Source organism: Musca autumnalis, unplaced genomic scaffold (assembly GCF_047663935.1).
Source record: "Musca autumnalis isolate F117 unplaced genomic scaffold, ASM4766393v1 scaffold_2, whole genome shotgun sequence".
Classification (NCBI taxonomy): Eukaryota; Metazoa; Arthropoda; class Insecta; order Diptera; family Muscidae; genus Musca; species Musca autumnalis.
In genome coordinates this window covers 160,917,129-160,935,122 of record NW_027411755.1, presented here as the reverse complement: position 1 = coordinate 160,935,122, position 17,994 = coordinate 160,917,129, and positions in this window count along the sequence as shown.

The window sequence follows — 17,994 nt, the reverse complement described above, 5'->3', positions numbered from 1 at the left end:
TAACAGCAAATCCGGTTAAAAAATGTGTTGGTAACAGTAAAATGCTTCGATTCAGGATGATTCCTTTCATGGGGACCACGCGAAACTTGGACCATGGCCTGCGATATTTTTGTTAGAATGTTTTTAGGCCACGAGCACCCATTGATACAAACTTCCGTTCGATATATTTTCTAGAAGCATTTTTGTCACACCTTGCCATGTAAGTGTCACCACTGTGGCATGTGACGTATGAGTGCTGTATGCAATGTTTACCAATAAACAATACGACCCCATGAACGCTATCTGAGAATATCTGCGTCGGAAAAATTGTCATATAGCCAGTGTGGGCATTTTAGCATTTTTGCAGCTAAATTTAGCATTATATTTTGTATTTAGCCGCAAAATTTCCATTTAGCATTTAGCATTTTCCTTAGCATTTTTCCATTATAAATTTAGCATTATTTTATCCACGAAATCTGAGATATTTTAGTACTTTTTTACTAAAAAACTGATAAATATTGGTTGAATTAAATAGAACAGCTGTTTGAACAGCGCAAACCACCAAATGTTTCGTCTTTGCTCTGATTTAAAGGAATAAAAATGTGAATAAGCATATAAAATAAATCAACTAAAAAACGTTAAGTTTGCCCGGGTCGAACTTGTTATACCCTCCACCACGAAATATTCAATACTGATATGGAATAGTTAGTTTTTCTTTTTGTTACGAAAGTACCAATACCACTATTTTAGGTGGAGAAGTTTTTTTTTGACCACTGGGAACCCCAAATACTTAATAATTCAGTAATCTAAAAACTAGAAACCACCTAAAATCGGGCGGTACCGTTATATGGGGGCTTTCGATGGAGAAGTTTTTAACCACAGCGATCTTAAAAACCAAATGATATCCAATTTTGCCCGAAGATGTCAATAAAAAAATAAAAAAACAAAAATTGGGCATGTGTCCTTGATTTATGGTGAAGAAGTTGTTTAACCACTTTGAACCCAAATGACACCCAAAATAACTTTAATTAGCCGGTACCTTTTTTAGGACCTATTGCTAAGCGTGGGCTCTATGTCCACATTTTTTGGTGGAGAAGGTTTTTGGAACCTTAAATACAAAATGGGGGCTATATCAAAACATGAACCATCTAGTCCATCTTCGAAACTGACCCGACTGCAAACAAAAGACGCATCTTTTCAAAATTTCAGTGCCCTATCTCAATTTTTGTGGATGCTAGAGTGATTACCACAGGCGGACAGACATGCATAGATCGACTAAGAATTGTATCATGAATATATACTTTATGATTAATTCAAACAGAAAACCCAACCTTATATACCTTCTATACTGTGGTGGAGGGAATATTTTATTAAAAAATAACGTTTTTAAATTTAGCATTATTTTTTGGCATTTTATTATTTATTTTAGCATTTTTTTAATGCTGATTTAGCTGCAACACTTTTTCAAATCTGGTCACACTGCATATAGCCCAGTCAAAATCAGCGTACGTAAAAACACTTTATGAAACATTTCCAATGGTTTCGTTTTGTCTTTTCCATAGGAACAATACAAAACGAAACATAACCCACGTGAGTGCGAACAAAACAAATAACCGCATCGGCCTGTAAGACTATGCAACACTGAAAATGCAAACAACTTCTAGTATGCATTTTTTGAAAGTACATATTGAGGCTACAAAAAGGGTAGGGGTTTGTCCTGTCAGATCTTACTCGGATTTTATGGCCTCATCTAAACCGGACTAAAACTACAGTTTTTCGCATTTATCGGGCCCTTATCTCAGAAACGATTAAGAGTTTGTCCTTGCTGTATTTGTGGCCCTAAGCGAGGCTAGCTAGAACTTATCGTTTGAACAGACCACATAAGAGAAACTCAATCTAGGGCACTCAAATCGATAAAATATAGACAATTTTACATAATTACTGAAATTTTGATCAGTATCAGCCAAACTATTGGGAGTTGAACCAAGTAACATCTTGCGAAAATCTTCCAAATAAAGTTCTCAGAAATTCTTCAGAACATTCTGAAACTCTAAACAGCGGCATTTTGCATCATATCTTTTACAACACGTATATCAAACACAGTTCACATCAACAGTTTATTCTCGCATTTCGGATTTCACCACATAATTGACATATATATTAAATCGTCTTTGAAAATTATGATGAAATCAAGGTGATTGAGGCATTTTACAACAATGGCAAGTTCTGAAGAGTTGTGTATTACATTCCAGCGAATATTTTCCCAATAGAAAACAGTAAGAAAAAATTAACGGTTTTGGAGATATGGTGCGAAAGGTATACAAATTATGGAAATTTTCGATATTTTATAAAATTTGAGGCAATAAATGTAGTTTTTTTATTTTTTTCATTATTTCTCCAAATATTTTATTCTTTCCCATATCTAAAATTTTGTTTCAGAGGTCAGATTAAGATTCACATAGGTTTCAGAGATATAGCCCAGAAATTCTTTAAAAAGTCAATATTAAAACCATGTTTAGATGGGGCCGTAAAATCCAAGCTGGGTCGGACACAGCAAAACCTAATAAGGGTTTTTGTCGTTTGGGTCTGTAGTTTCAAAAAATCCTCAGCTTAAATTGTTTGCACAAAATTACCTTAAAAATGTTGCACAGTGTAATCAGCGCCATAAAACTTACCTTTGGACAAAAATTAAAAAGTCAGTATTTAACCATGTTTAAATGTGGCCATAAAATCCAAGCTGGATCTGACACAACAAAACCCAACAAGGGTTTTTGTCGTTTGGATCTGTAGTTTCAAAAAATCCTCAGCTCAAATTGTTTGCACAAAATTACCTTAAAAATGTTGCACAGTGTAATCAGCGCCATAAATCTTACTTTTGGGCAAAAATTCAAAAAAATCGGAGAGTTTTCGTTGGAGTCAGTCCCATTGGGCTTGCACGTGGCTTTAATGACATTGGCATAAAAGGACTCTTTCATGGAATAACTCTGCTAAGCACTCTCCGATTTTGTTGCAATTTTGTTTAAAGATAGGTATGATTGCGCTGTTTACGGGGACACATATTGCTTTGGGGGACAGACCCGGTTACCCTGGTTATTTTTGTCGATTCACTTGAATATCTTTATAAATAAAAATCAAATGTCGTTCGTTGGTAATGGCATCAGTTGAGAACGGCGGAACCGATTTGGATAATTCTTTTTGTGAAATGTTCGCCATAACCCGACTTAGGTTTCTATGCAAACAACATTTTACCACGCCTCCTTTTACGCCCACTTTTATCAATTTCCATTTTTAATCCTTTCTACGAAAACTACTGAACCGATTTTACTGAAATTGACAGGGAATGTACAAGGATGGCCACCGGTAAAAACAGGTGCCTCATTATACCCTATACCACAATGTGGAAAAGGGTATTATAAGTTTGTTTTGGTAAAAATTCATGTAACACCGCGAAATATTCGTCGGAGACCCCAATGTGGTATACCAATCTTCATATCTCGACGAGATAAATCGATTTTGAGATGTGTGTCTGTCCGTCCGTCCGTCTGTCACGAAATTTTGTATGAAGGTCGGCTTCAGATCAGAATAGATCCCTATTCTTATTGGTGATGATCGTGAAATAATTAGCGGGTGAAATGGACCAAAAACATAATATTTATCCAATATTCTAGCGGCTCTGTAGGTCTCAATAATAGTCCGATCAACGCGTAATTTTAAATAAGGGAAGAGTATATCACAAAGGTGAAGCTTGCAATTTGAGATGGCGATCGGATAATATTTAGAGGGTTAAATGGACCAAAGCTTTTGTGTGAAAATTGTGAAAATTTTTAATATACAGCTTATATCTTAATTCCTGGAAGTGACATTCCGGACAAATGAGATATACTTGAAAGTGGAACGCTTGACCTTTCAATTGATGCCAATTATGTTGGTGTGCATGGTCAGATAACAGAGTTACAGCCTAATATATTCCGTTATTTGTTTGTAGTGTAATAATAAACTCGCGAGAAGTCGCAATTATACATCAATAGTCACGAAATTTTGCACCGGGTAAGAGTATAGGTCGAAAAAGAAGCCTACAATTTTGAATGATGATCTGATATTCTTTAGCGGGTGAAATGGGCCATTACTTTTGTATGAAAAATATAAAAATTTTATTTTTGGTCGATATTTTAATTCCTTGAGGACATATATATTTCGCAAAGTAGCCTACATATGGAAAGAGAGAACCACATTTTTATCCCATGCTACATATTGTCTCTCCAAAAGTTTATGTAACACCACGAAATATTCGTCCTAGACCCCTTATTTGGTATGCCAAAATTCATATCTCGACGAGATACAGCGATTTAGCGATGTATGTCCGTCCATTAAAAATTGTAAACAAGCTTAAGGCCGCAATTATGGACCGATTGTAACGAATTTTTTTAAGAAGGTTGGGTTCGGGCCAGATTAGAAATGATTAGTTTTTGGTGATGATCGTGAAATGTTCAGGGGATGAAATGGACCAAAAACAAAAATTTAACCAATTTTTTAGCGGCTCTGTAGGTCAAAATAATAACCCGCAAAATTTTAAACAAAGTTTGAGTTGATGATGAAGAAGAAGTGTACAAACCAACGTGAATATCAGATAATACTTAGCGGTTTAAATGGACTGAAGCTTTTGTGTGAAATTGGTAAAAATTTCAATAACGTAGCAGTTAAACAACGGAAGTAGTAGTACTACATAAGTGGGTTTCATTACATTTTAGTTTGTGTGAACTAAATTTTCCTTTCCTGCTACAAAAATGTCTTTGTCATGCTAGATAACTTTTTGGTTTTGGTCATAAGTATAACACATTACATCTCTGATATTTGATAATTAAATTTTCACAATCATTGAAAAAAAATTCCGTGGAGTGCGATTGTCCAGGGATAGTGGTATAGGGTATCCCATGGTCGGCTCCGTCCGACTATAGACTTTTCTTACTTGTTTTTACTTGAATTTCGGAGCGGGAGGGTTACTTCTCCTATAATTTTTTTTAAATGCTTTATCTTTATATATAAAACTCAATTGTCGTTTGTTGGTAATTGAATCAGTTGAAAACGGCTGGAGCGATTTGGATAATTTTTTGTGGAAATGTTAGTCATAGTCCAGTTTAGGTTTTTATGCAAAGAAAAATTGGCCACACCCACTTTTCCGCCCATTTTTATAAATATGTTATATCTACGAAACTACTCAACAGATTTTTCTGAAATTTTCAGAGAACGTAGAGCGATGGCCCCCTGTTGAAATAGGCTACACATTTGGTTGAATTTCGGATCGGGCGGGGTACCTCCCCTATGCCCTATTTTTGTAAAAATGCAATATTTGCAACAATTACAAATGTATCGCTTTAAAAATTAATTTCCGAGTCAATGGCGATTGTGTCTCCGACCTTACGTGCTTATTTGGGGCATTAAGACTGGACAACGCCCACTTTTTTAAATATGTTATATCTACGAAACTACTAAATCGATTTTCCTGAAACTTTCACCGAATGTACAGGGTTAGTCCCCGATAAAAATAGGCTACATATTTTTTGACTTTCGGATCGGGCGGGTACTTCCCCTATGCCCTATTTTTGTCAAAATGCAATATTTGCAACAAATACGAATGTATCGGTTTCGGAATTTATTTGCGAGTCAATGGCGATTGTGTCTCCAACCTTACGTACTTATTTTGGGACTTAAGATCCGCCCACGCTCACTTTCTAATTAGGTTATATCTACAAAACTACTGAAATGATTTTCAAGGAAATCGCGATTTGTGTAAACTTTAAAATCTTTAAAAATAAAAATCAAATGTCGTTCGTTGGTCATGGCATTAGCTGAGAACGGCTGGGCCGATTTCGATATTTTTTTATGCAAAGAAAATGTACGCCCACTTTTTTCAATTTTCAATTTTTATCATTTCTACAAAAACTACAGAGCCGATTTTCCTGAAATTGCCAGGGAATGTACAAGGATGGCCCTGCTTAAAATAGACTACAAATTCAGTTGAATTTCGGAAGTGGCGGGGTACTTCCCCTATACCCTACATTTTTAAAAATGTTTTATTTACAATAATTACGAATGTATATATTTCGGAAGACCTTACCCACTTTTTTAGGATCCAACGACTTGACCACACCCACTTTTTAAAATATGTTACATCTACAAAACTACTGAACCGATTTTCCTGAAAATGTCAGGGAATGTACGGGCATATTTTCTTGAATTTTGAAGGGGGCATATTTGAAAAAAACGCCTTACCTTTATGAATAAAAACCAAATGCTGTCATAATCCAACTTATGTTTTTTGGAAGCAAAAGTTTACCACGCCCCCCGAAAACAGGTTACATATTTTATTGAATTCCAGAGGGAGCGGGGTACCTCCCCTATGTGATATTTTTAAAAAACGTTATATTTGCAAAAATTATGCATGTATCGGATTAAAAATTTACGGATTAATATACAATCTAGGTACTTCTTTAGGGCCTATAGGCCCGACCACGCCTGTTTTTTTAATATGTCATAACTCCAATACTACTGAAGGGATTTCCATAAAATTTGCAACAAAAGCTCAATGTTTGCCGTTGTTATGTATATATTATGAATTTCGGAAGAGGTGGGGTACCTTCCGCATGCCTTTCTGTTAAACGCTATATATAAGCCAAATGTATGATTATATCGGTTTCAGCATACATTTTGGTAGGCAATGAAGTTGTGTGCACCCTAGGTACATATTTGGAGCCAAGATACCGGACCAGGCCTACTTTTTTTAATATGTTGTATCTTGAAAACTGATGACCACGCCCACTATTTTCAAAACATTATTTTTCCAAAACTACTGAACCTAATATTCAGAAAATGTTCAGGAATGTCCCGTGGTCCAAAATGCTATATATTTGTAGACGAATTACGGGGCCTATTATTTTATAATCGCTATATTTGCATCGGGTTGCAAATTAGTTTTCGAGACAACGGTGGTTGCGCCCACGATCAAGAAAAACTATATATTTACAAATTTACTTGAATGGTGAGGTTCAACGGTCCATCAGCCATGAAAAGCTAAAACATATAAGTCTCAATAAGCGGGAGAATTCGATTTAACCACTTTTTAACCTTTAAAATTAGATCGCTTTAGGATAAAGACAGGGACATGGACGATAATAAATCCTAAAAAGCTTAAATTGGCGAAAAAATCCGACAAAGTCCGTAAGAGAAAAGAAAGGTTACAGACAAAAAATCCCTCTCGGTTTGACAATAGACCGAGGAAGTGACGTAGAAAATACCTATTTTTGAATTTTCAAGCATAAAGTCGATAAAAAGTTGTCATTAAAACTCATTACGACGGGCCAGCAACGCGGACCGGGGTCTGCTAGTTTTTATAAATAAAAATCAAATGTCGTTTGTTGGTAATGGCATCATTTGAGAACGGCTGGACCGATTTGTTTAATTCTTTTTTATGAATGTTTGTCATTACCCAGCTTAGGTTTTTATGCAAATAATATTTGACCACGCTCACTATTTTAAATTTTCAATTATAATCTTTTCTACAAAAACTACTGAACTGATTTTCAAAAACCGCTAAACCGATCTTCCTGAAATTTTCAGAGTGTATTACTACATGGCCTGAAAGTAACATAGGCTATAAAAATTTCTGAAATTCCGCGTTAATCCGGATATATAGCATCAGAATCGGAGGCACCTCCAAAAAATTAAATCTTTTATGCAAATATCTGTAGTATGGTAATGTCTCCATATTTTGGATGTGTGAATGAATTTGGTCTTGAAATAAATTTGTAAAATTATATTAAAATCGGCTCAGATTTGGATATATATAGGAATTGAATATATATAGAAATATATATATAGGAATATTTTCGTCCGATTTCATGTATTTTATGCATTGAACACGCTATGTACATACATATGTCATTTTCAACGCAATTTGGAATGTGTGACGGAATTGGGCCAAGAAATAAGTTTGCCAAATTATATTGAAATCGGTTCAGATTTGGATATAGCTCCCATACATATTTTCGTCCGATTTCATAAATTTGATGTACCAAACACGCTACATATATACCTGCTTTTAATGAAAGTTGGAATGTCTGACGAAAATTGACCTACAAATAAATGTGTCAAAATATATCCCAGCAAAATGTTCGATGCCAAAGATGACATTCAATCATAGGTGCAAGTGATCTAGCATGTCATCTTTTTAGCATCTTCATCGATGAATTTTATATGAGCGTGGACCCCAAAAAATGACGTTCTTTTCTGGATCCTAAGCATGTCATTTTAACCAATGCGTTGACATGTCATTTCCACCAATGCTTTGGCATGTCATTTCCACCAATGATTTGACATGTCATTTTCACCAATGCTTTGACACGTCATTTTCACCCATGCTTTGACATGTCATTTTAACCAATGCTTTGGCATGTCATTTTCACCAACCCCTTGGCATGAAATTTTCATGTCTTGTTTGGAAAATGGAAATGCTGTATTGAAATATGGTTATCATGAAAAACAAAACTCTTTATTAATTCAAACGAATTCATTAAATAGCTACAATTAATTTATCAGTTTAGCTTTTCAAAAGTTTACATCCAAAATTGCAATGTAATCACCACCCTTGCAACGCAAAAGATTACTTCCTCCGTTCTCCGCAACTGATATTCTTTGATCTTACAAAAGTTTTTTTCAATTATCTTCCCATCACCAGTTCAGATTTCAACATGGACTCCAAATACACTCCTTTAAGTATTTTTATTTCGTAAATTACTTTTATTTTATAATTTTGTTATTTTATAACAACATTTTGGTAATTTATACTCTTTTGTTTAGTGACGGAAATACATATGTAGGGATCTACAACCCGGCTTGCTTTAGGGATCTCTAAGAACAAAATGTAACGAACGGGGAGGAGAGACTTTTTATGGAAAATACAATTTATGCTTAATTAATTTATTTTTAATTGTTTCTTTCCAAAAGTAGTTTCTTCTTTATTTTCAGGTTCTTGTCCTTTTTCGAAGCGAAATTTGATTGATTTCATTCTATGTCAGATTTAGAACAGACAAGGGAACTTTTAAAATAGCAATGTGTGCAGTCCGATTCTATTTTTAGCTCGATGGTTGGGACTTCATATAATACCAATTGTTTAGAAGTTTTAGTTGTTTGATATGCAGGAAATGTGAGACAACATCACGACGACAGTTCTAACAACTTTGGTCTGTTCCAGAAACTGCAAGAATCTACTTATTTTTACTACGATAACAATTTTTCCTTTATGTTATCGGAAAAAATAGTAAAAAATAGTAGATTTTTGCAGTACTGGAACATACCAAAATGAAAATAAACAGGAGTGTAAATAAAAACACAAACATCATCTTTATTGGATCGATGGAATGGGTACAAATGCTGATGAAAAGATCGGATCTTTCACGACTTCCTTTGCATTGGTTCAAATCCTAATGAAAAGATCGGATCTTTCACGACTTCCTTTGAACCAATGCAAAAGATGACATGAAATCACGTCATCGCAAAGAACCCCTTCCGTCAAATTTTGCTGGGTATTTTACCTTATTAGTTTACAATATGAATGAATTTTGAATTATGACGACTTCCTGTCTAAAATCTGAAAATACCAACAACATCAGCAAATATCAATAATTGCATTTTCAGGTAAGATTTGCTCTGCCTGAAAAAGCTCGGCCGAAAGCCAGAGATAGTTTACCAGAAGAATACACACAACGGACCAGCAACGCGGACCTGGGTCAGCTAGTATGTAAATATAAATGATGTGTCTTTTAAAACAGCTATATCTCAAGAATGGTTCGTTCTAGAAAAAATCAGAAAGACCATATTTGCAGAGAATTTTTCCGTATACAACATTTACTTGAATCACTTTTTGATTAGCCCCCTTAAAAACACTTTGACCCCGAATGACTGTTTTTGCACACATGGAATCGATGGGGACTTCTAGCAAATGGCTTCTAATGGCAAATCCTAGCTCTTCCTCAAAATTCAGCTTTGTGAGAGATTTTGCTATTTCAATGTATATTTTGACTGGGCTACATAGTAAATCATTTGTTAAAACAAAAACTACTTTACTTAAGTTCTAAAGTTTTTTATTATACCCAGAAAATAATCTAATAATGGAAATATTAATTATTTATAATTTAATCAAAACCAACACTAAGTGTAATAATTTTAATTGCCTATGAATAATTAAAACAATTTACCATCTCTCTCTCTCTCTCTTTTAACCACAATCTTTAATAACACAACAATTATATCTTCTTCAATAAAATGTTTAAAGAGAATTCTTAACGTAACAACTACCAAATGTTACTTTTTTCAATCGTCTAGAAATTTGACATGTCTTAAGCTAATTATGCTGGTGTTGCGTTGCTCATAGCATTCCCTTGACGGAAGCGACCTTAGGCAAATGGTGTGTAAAGTATGTAGGCGTTCAAGTTTCTTACATTGACGATATCATTCATTAATAATAATCTGCTGGTATGTGGGAATTTAATTTTGTGCGCAAACTCACCACAGACTACAAAGTAAATGTTAAGATTTATGCAATGTTAAGTTATTTTTGTTTTAGTGGAATTCATTCTACTAAACATTGTTGAAGGATTACAAAAGGCGGACGATGTTTAGTAACATTTAATGAACAGGTTAAACAAAAGGATAACTAATTATACTGCCTGAAAGCAGAAGACATATCATTGGAATATCGAGTCCTATGTCAATTTGTTTCAATGCTGAAGTGTTTACAACAGACGGACCAACATGTCTCTATCGGCCGAGAATTTTGCTTTGATCAAATAAACCTAATTGACCGATCATACTACAGAGAACGGGTTAAAAATTACACTGTGCTACAAAAGTGGACAAATTTTTTTGCAGGGGTTCTGATGCATATATTCGGTATTGTGACACTTAAATCACTATAACCTAACCGTTTGTTACCCGATTTTTAAAAATTATGGCTTGTTCGAAAGACATGATTTTCACCTTTTAAATAAAAAATAAGCTTTAAATGTCCGTTGTGGAAAAAAGAAGTTATGTCCGTTTTAAGTTCAAAATCCAAGAAACCCCGTTTTTCACTACATTTTCCGTTATAAAATCAAAAAACGAAGTGACCCAAAGAAACCAAAGGTATTTTTGTCTTCCATGGACTCCCACAATACAGAATTTATGCATCAGAATCCCTGCAAATTTTCACTGCAGCACAGTGTTATTAAGTTAAATGAGTAAATGTAGGTTATCTGAGATAATAATTTGGTATGTATTGGTGCCACCGTGGTGCAATGGTAAGCTCACACGCCTTGCACGCTGAAGGTCGTGGGTCCGATTCCCCGGCCAGGCAACATCAAAAATTTCAACGGTGGCAAAATACCCCTCAGTAATGTTGGCAACATTTCCTGAGTATTTCAGCCATGTAAAAAATATCTGCAAGTGGTGTCTTAAGACACGCCGTTCGGACTGGGCAATAAACTGTTGGTTTTGAGCAAATATAAATCGGGGTGCACTCATTGATATGAGAGAAGTCTCTCTTGTCCTGTATGGGATGTTTGTGCAACAATTATTATATTAAATGATATGATTACTGGTGAAAGGCTCATAGCTATACGCTAAGGTTTTCGAACTGGAAAAGTGATGTTTGTTGATGATGTCAACATATTGTGTGATTGATCCTGCTTTGGGTTTACAAATAGAATAAGAAGTCGCTAGATATTAATATTTTAAATTGGATGCCTTTTACAAGAAGGAAAGGTTAACGGAGCGACTTGAATAAATACTTTGCCGAATAACGTACGTTCCGATAACAAAAAGAAATGTGGCATCTATTAAACTGTGCAAGAAGGATTTTGGGTAGTGAATACTAAGCAACGGTCCTATGAGGGCCCTCTTCAATCTTAAGTGGACACTGACCTCCCCGTTGTGTCAACTGGAAAACCGGTTTTAACTTCCGTTAATGGCAGTGAGCTAGCATGTGTTGTACTCTTACCCAAGAGAACGATAAAAACTTTGGTTGGGCGTCGGGTTAATATCACATTATACTATACAAAAAACAACGAAACAGAAAACAAACCCCTCTAAAGTCCCTCATAAAAGTTTAAAAAGTTGTCACGAGTTCATATTAACAGTGACCACAAATAGAAGGAGTTGTCGTAGGTGCATCAAATTTGGTACACGTACCTATTATTGACTTACAATCTTTAGGACAAACAAGTAAGAAAAGTCTATAGTCGGACGGAGCCGACCATGGGATACCCTATACCACTATCCCTGGACAATCGCTCTGCACGGAACTTATTTTCAATGATTGTGAAAATTGAATTATCAAATATCAGAGATGTAATGTATAATACTTATGACCAAAACCAAAAAGTTATCTAGCATGACAAAGAGATTTTTGTAGCGGGAAAGGAAAATTTAGTTCACACAAACTAAAATGTAATGAAACCCACTTATGTAGTACTACTACTTCCGTTGTTTAACCGCTACGTTATTGAAATTTTTACCAATTTCACACAAAAGCTTCAGTCCATTTAACCCGCTAAGTATTCTCTGATCTTCACGTTGGTTTGTACGCTTCTTCTTCATCATAAACATCATAAACGTTGTTCAAAATTTTGCGGGTTATTATTTTGACCTACAGAGCCGCTACAAAATTGGTTAAAATTTTGTTTTTGGTCCATTTCATTCCCTGAACATTTCACGATCGTCACCAAAAACTAATCATTTCTATTCTGGCCCGAACCCAACTTCCTTAAAAAAATTCGTTACAATCGGTCCATAATTGCGGCCTTAAGCTTGTTTACAATTCTTAATGGACGGACACACATCGGTAAATCGCTCTATCTCGTCGAGATATGAATTTCGGCATACCAAATAAGGGGTCTAGGACGAATATTTCGTGTTGTTACATAAACTTTTGGAGTGACAATATGTAGCATGGGATAAAAATGTGGTTCTCTACACAGAACCCATTATATATTAGGGAATAGGCCCGTTATCTAGCAAACATTTTATTGCAATTTACATCAGAGGATAGGTCAGTAGTTTTTTCCCATATGTAGGCTACTTTGCGAAATATATATGTCCTCAAGGAATTAAAATATCGACCAAAAATAAATTTTTATATTTTTCATACAAAAGTAATGGTCCATTTCACCCGCTAAAGAATATCAGATCATCATTCAAAATTGTAGGCATCTTTTTCGACCTATACTCTTACCCGGTGAAAAATTTCGTGACTATTTTTGTATAATTGCGACTTCTAGCGAGTTTATTATTACACTACAAACAAATAACGGAATATATTAGGCTGTAACTCTGTTATCTGATCATGCACACCAACATAATTGGCATCAATTGAAAGGTCAAGCGTTCCACTTTCAAGTATATCTCAGTTGCCCGGAATGTCACTTCCAGGAATTAAGATATAAGCTGTATATTAAAAATTTTCACAATCTTCACACTAAAGTTTTGGTCCATTTAACCCTCTAAATATTATCCGATCGCCATCTCAAATTGCAAGCTTCTCCTTCGTGATATACTCTTACCTTATTTAAAATTACGCGTTGATCGGACTATTATTGAGACCTACAGAGCCGCTAGAAAATTGGATAAATATTATGTTTTTGGTCCATTTCACCCGCTAAATATTTCACGATCATCACCAATAAGAATAGGGATCTATTCTGATCTGAACCCGACCTCCATACAAAATTTCGTGATGATCGGTCCATAATTGCGGCCTGGAGCGTGTTTACAATTTATAATGGACAGACGGACGGACGGACGGACGGACGGACGGACTGACGGACGGACACACATCTCAAAATCGCTTTATCTCGTCGAGATATGAAGATTGGTATACCACATTTGGGGTCTCCGACGAATATTTCGCGGTGTTACATGAATTTTTACAAAAACAAACTTATAATACCCTTTTCCACATTGTGGTATAGGGTATAAAAATTGGGATAGTCGGTCCACGTTTTGATATAGTCCCCATAGAACCGATTTTCGGTATTTTGAAAGTTTTAGATACAATGGCCAAAAAAAAATAAAAAATATTCAAATTTGGTGATTAGTCTTCGGCAGAGGTATCAAACATTTCAACAGAGAATTTTGGGTGTTGGTCCACGTTTTGATATAGCCCCCATCCAACGGTAATTCCCAATTATCGGTATTTTGCAGATTATAGCCTTATTATTACACCGAAATTGCTGAAATTTGGTATTTAGTCTTCGTTGGGGGCATAATAATTTCACCTTGAAATTTGTCTGCATAGGTCCACGCCTTCATATAGCCCCCACAGGACGGTACCTCCCGATTTTCGGTATTTTGGAGGTTTTAGCTTGATTATCACACCGAAATGGCTGAAATTTGGTATTAAGTCTTCATTAGGGGGCTTATAACGTTCTACCAGAAATCTTTCGGTATACGCCCTCGTCTTCATATAGCCCCCATAGAACCGTGCCTCCTAATTTTCGGTATTTTGGTGTTGTGGCCTTAATATCCACCCGAAATGACTGAATTTGGTGCTTAGTCTTCATATTATTTGTGAGCATATTGAATATATCAAACTCATGTCTTTATATATGAGAAACTTGCTTTAAAAACATTTTTTGACCGATTAGTGGTCAAAAATTGTAAATTTTTTGTAAAAATCGAATTTTGACTTTCGCTGTTCACCATATTTTTTTTAATTTATATTTTTAAAGTTCTCTCGTTTTATAGCAATGTTTTAGGTACTTAATAAGCCCACAAAAATATATGATGATCAGTTCATTTGTTTTCGCGCTATAGCCAACACCGCAAAACGCTTTGATAAAAAAGGGGGTATCCTCTGCCTGAGGTGGTCGCTGAAAAAGAGAAATGACATGTTCGTCTGCAAACCTCTGCAGCTGGAACTTTTATACGTTTGAAGTACTCACTTTTCACAACTCAAACAGCCAATAATATCGATATACAATTTTTTATACACTCCATTAATTTTAAAATTTGGTTTACAAAATCGATTTACTAAGTACCACAAATAAAATTAAATCTATGTTTACTACATCCAAATCAATTTTAAAAATTTATTTTAGAACGATAAATTACTTTAAATATTAAAATTTTGGAGACAAATCTGAAGAGTGTCTAAAGTTTTAGTACGATTCAACTGTGTGGAAAATGAGTTACTGAATTTGAACTAAACGGACACCAAAGCATGTTAAAAAATACTGCAAAAAAGTGGAAATATGTTCACAATTTTTGGTGGATCAGTTGAAAGCGGCTTTACAGATTATATCTTCATGTTCATGTTACATCTTCAAAACTTGTGAACCGATTTTCCTTCCATTTTCAGGGAATGTACATGGTTAGCCCACGGTGAAAATAGGCTAAATATTTTGTTGTCCTGTTTTTTAAAACGCTTTATTTGCAAAAATTAAACTAAAATCTTACGTACTTATTTGTGTCTAGTTACCCGACCATGCCGACTTTTTAAATATGTTACATGTGCAAAACCACTGGTGGGGTTTTCATGAAATTTTCAGACAATGTTCAAGGGGCCAACACTACTTGTGACTTTCAAAAAATAAAAAAATAAAATAAAATCTAAAGAAATTATTGGTCTAATTTGGAGAACAGGTGGTATTGGCTGAGAAATGACCGTTCAAAGTGAAGAACACGTTGTGTTTTGTGTGTAAAGCTGCAACTTAAAAAAAACATTTTTTTCTCGAAATGACATTTTTGAAGTTGGTGAAAATTAATAGTCTAATTTTCATATATTTTGGTGAGCTTATTAAATAGATAAAAGTCTAGTCAGATTTTATTTAATTTTTTTTTCCGATATTTAGACAAAAAGTAAATTTTTTCGTTAAAATCAAAATTTTGACAATTCACAATATTTTTAAACAGATTTTTTAAAATTCTTTTTCGCTTAAATACAAGATTTACGAAGATGGGCCGATTTGTTTTGGCTCCGCAAAACGCTTTAGCATGTAGCCATTTACCACAAAACTATGCAATATTTTTCAATAAGAAAAATTCTTAAAGTGGTAAAAGATGTGCTCTCTCAGATGAAAGAAAGAGCTACTTAAAAAATCTTGAAAAATTAGTTTTTTTTTTTTGGTCCGCACAACTAGGGATAACCCCTTAAATTTGTCCATTGGTAAAAACATAAAATATATAGGGGTACACCTTCCAACTTGTGACCTATTTCGGCTTGGTGGTTCCTTTTAAAATCTTGGTACTTTTTTGGGTCCTAAAGACCGGTCCACGCCTACTTCTTTAAACATGTTATATCCCCAAAACTACTGAACAATTTTTCGTAAAATTTTCAGAAATTTTTCAAGGTTTGCCGTTGTAATGTATATCAGGAAAAATGTCTAAAATTGTCTTTTTCATTTCAAAAAAATCAAAAAAAAATTTTGATACTACATCAATGATTTTTGGTACATAGATTAAGAAAAATATCAGCATTCAAAATCCGTTTTTGTTACTAACTTTGATCGTTGCGCGCAAAAGATATGACTGTTTTAATTATGATAATTAGAAAAAATTCTAAAAAAATCGCGTCTTAATATAATTAGCTGTTATATCCTATTATCGTGAACTGAATTCGTAACCTTTGCGATGATGCAAAGAAACAAACGCAATGTCTCAATGGATTCGCGAAAAATCAAATTTGTTAAATAATTTCACGTATTTACAAACATATTTTTGAAACAATAGCGCTCATACTTACGAAAAATATATAACAAGTAAAAAAGCATTAAGTTCGGCCGGGCCGAACTTTTCATACCCTCCACCATAAAATATTCATTCCTGTCCCCAACTTTAAGTGAGTACGTTAAAATGTCAGGTAATGTACATAAAATGCTTCATTCGGGAGGCCCTTTTTATGGTGCCTTTATCTAACTGATGACAATTTTTGGTGGGCTAGAAATTGGGAGGTACTGTTATATAGGGGTTATAATAAAACATGGGCCTATGTTGACAGTTTTTGATGGGAGCCTTTAATGTCAAATAACTAATTATGATAATTAGAAAAAATTCTAAAAAAATCGCGTCTTAATATAATTAGCTGTTATATCCTATTATCGTGAACTGAATTCGTAACCTTTGCGATGATGCAAAGAAACAAACGCAATGTCTCAATGGATTCGCGAAAAATCAAATTTGTTAAATAATTTCACGTATTTACAAACATATTTTTGAAACAATAGCGCTCATACTTACGAAAAATATATAACAAGTAAAAAAGCATTAAGTTCGGCCGGGCCGAACTTTTCATACCCTCCACCATAAAATATTCATTCCTGTCCCCAACTTTAAGTGAGTACGTTAAAATGTCAGGTAATGTACATAAAATGCTTCATTCGGGAGGCCCTTTTTATGGTGCCTTTATCTAACTGATGACAATTTTTGGTGGGCTAGAAATTGGGAGGTACTGTTATATAGGGGTTATAATAAAACATGGGCCTATGTTGACAGTTTTTGATGGGAGCCTTTAATGTCAAATAACTCCTAATTCGGTTAAAAAATTTAGCTAGAATCCTCAAAATATCGAAAATCGGTACATAACGTGGGAACTTTAAATGTCATTAACAGCTAGTTCGGAGTTATCTGGGTTATACGAAAATATGAACTTAAATGAACAATTTTTATTGCAGAAGTTTTGTTGACTTTTAAATTTCAAATTACAGAAAGTTCGTCCAAAAAATAAAGCTAAGGTACGGAAAATCGGGAGGTTTGTTTTGGGGCTATACAAAAACATGGACCTACGTTCGGTTAAACATTTTAAGTAAAATCCTCAAAGTACCGAAAATCGGGAAGTATCGTTATATTGGGGCTATGTTGAAAATTGTTGATGCAGATGTGTGGTGACCACTACAACCTTCAAATGTCAACTTACAGTTAGTTCTGTTAAAAATTGTAGCTAAAATTGCCAAATTACTGAAAATTGGGAGGAACCGTTACATGGGAGCTATA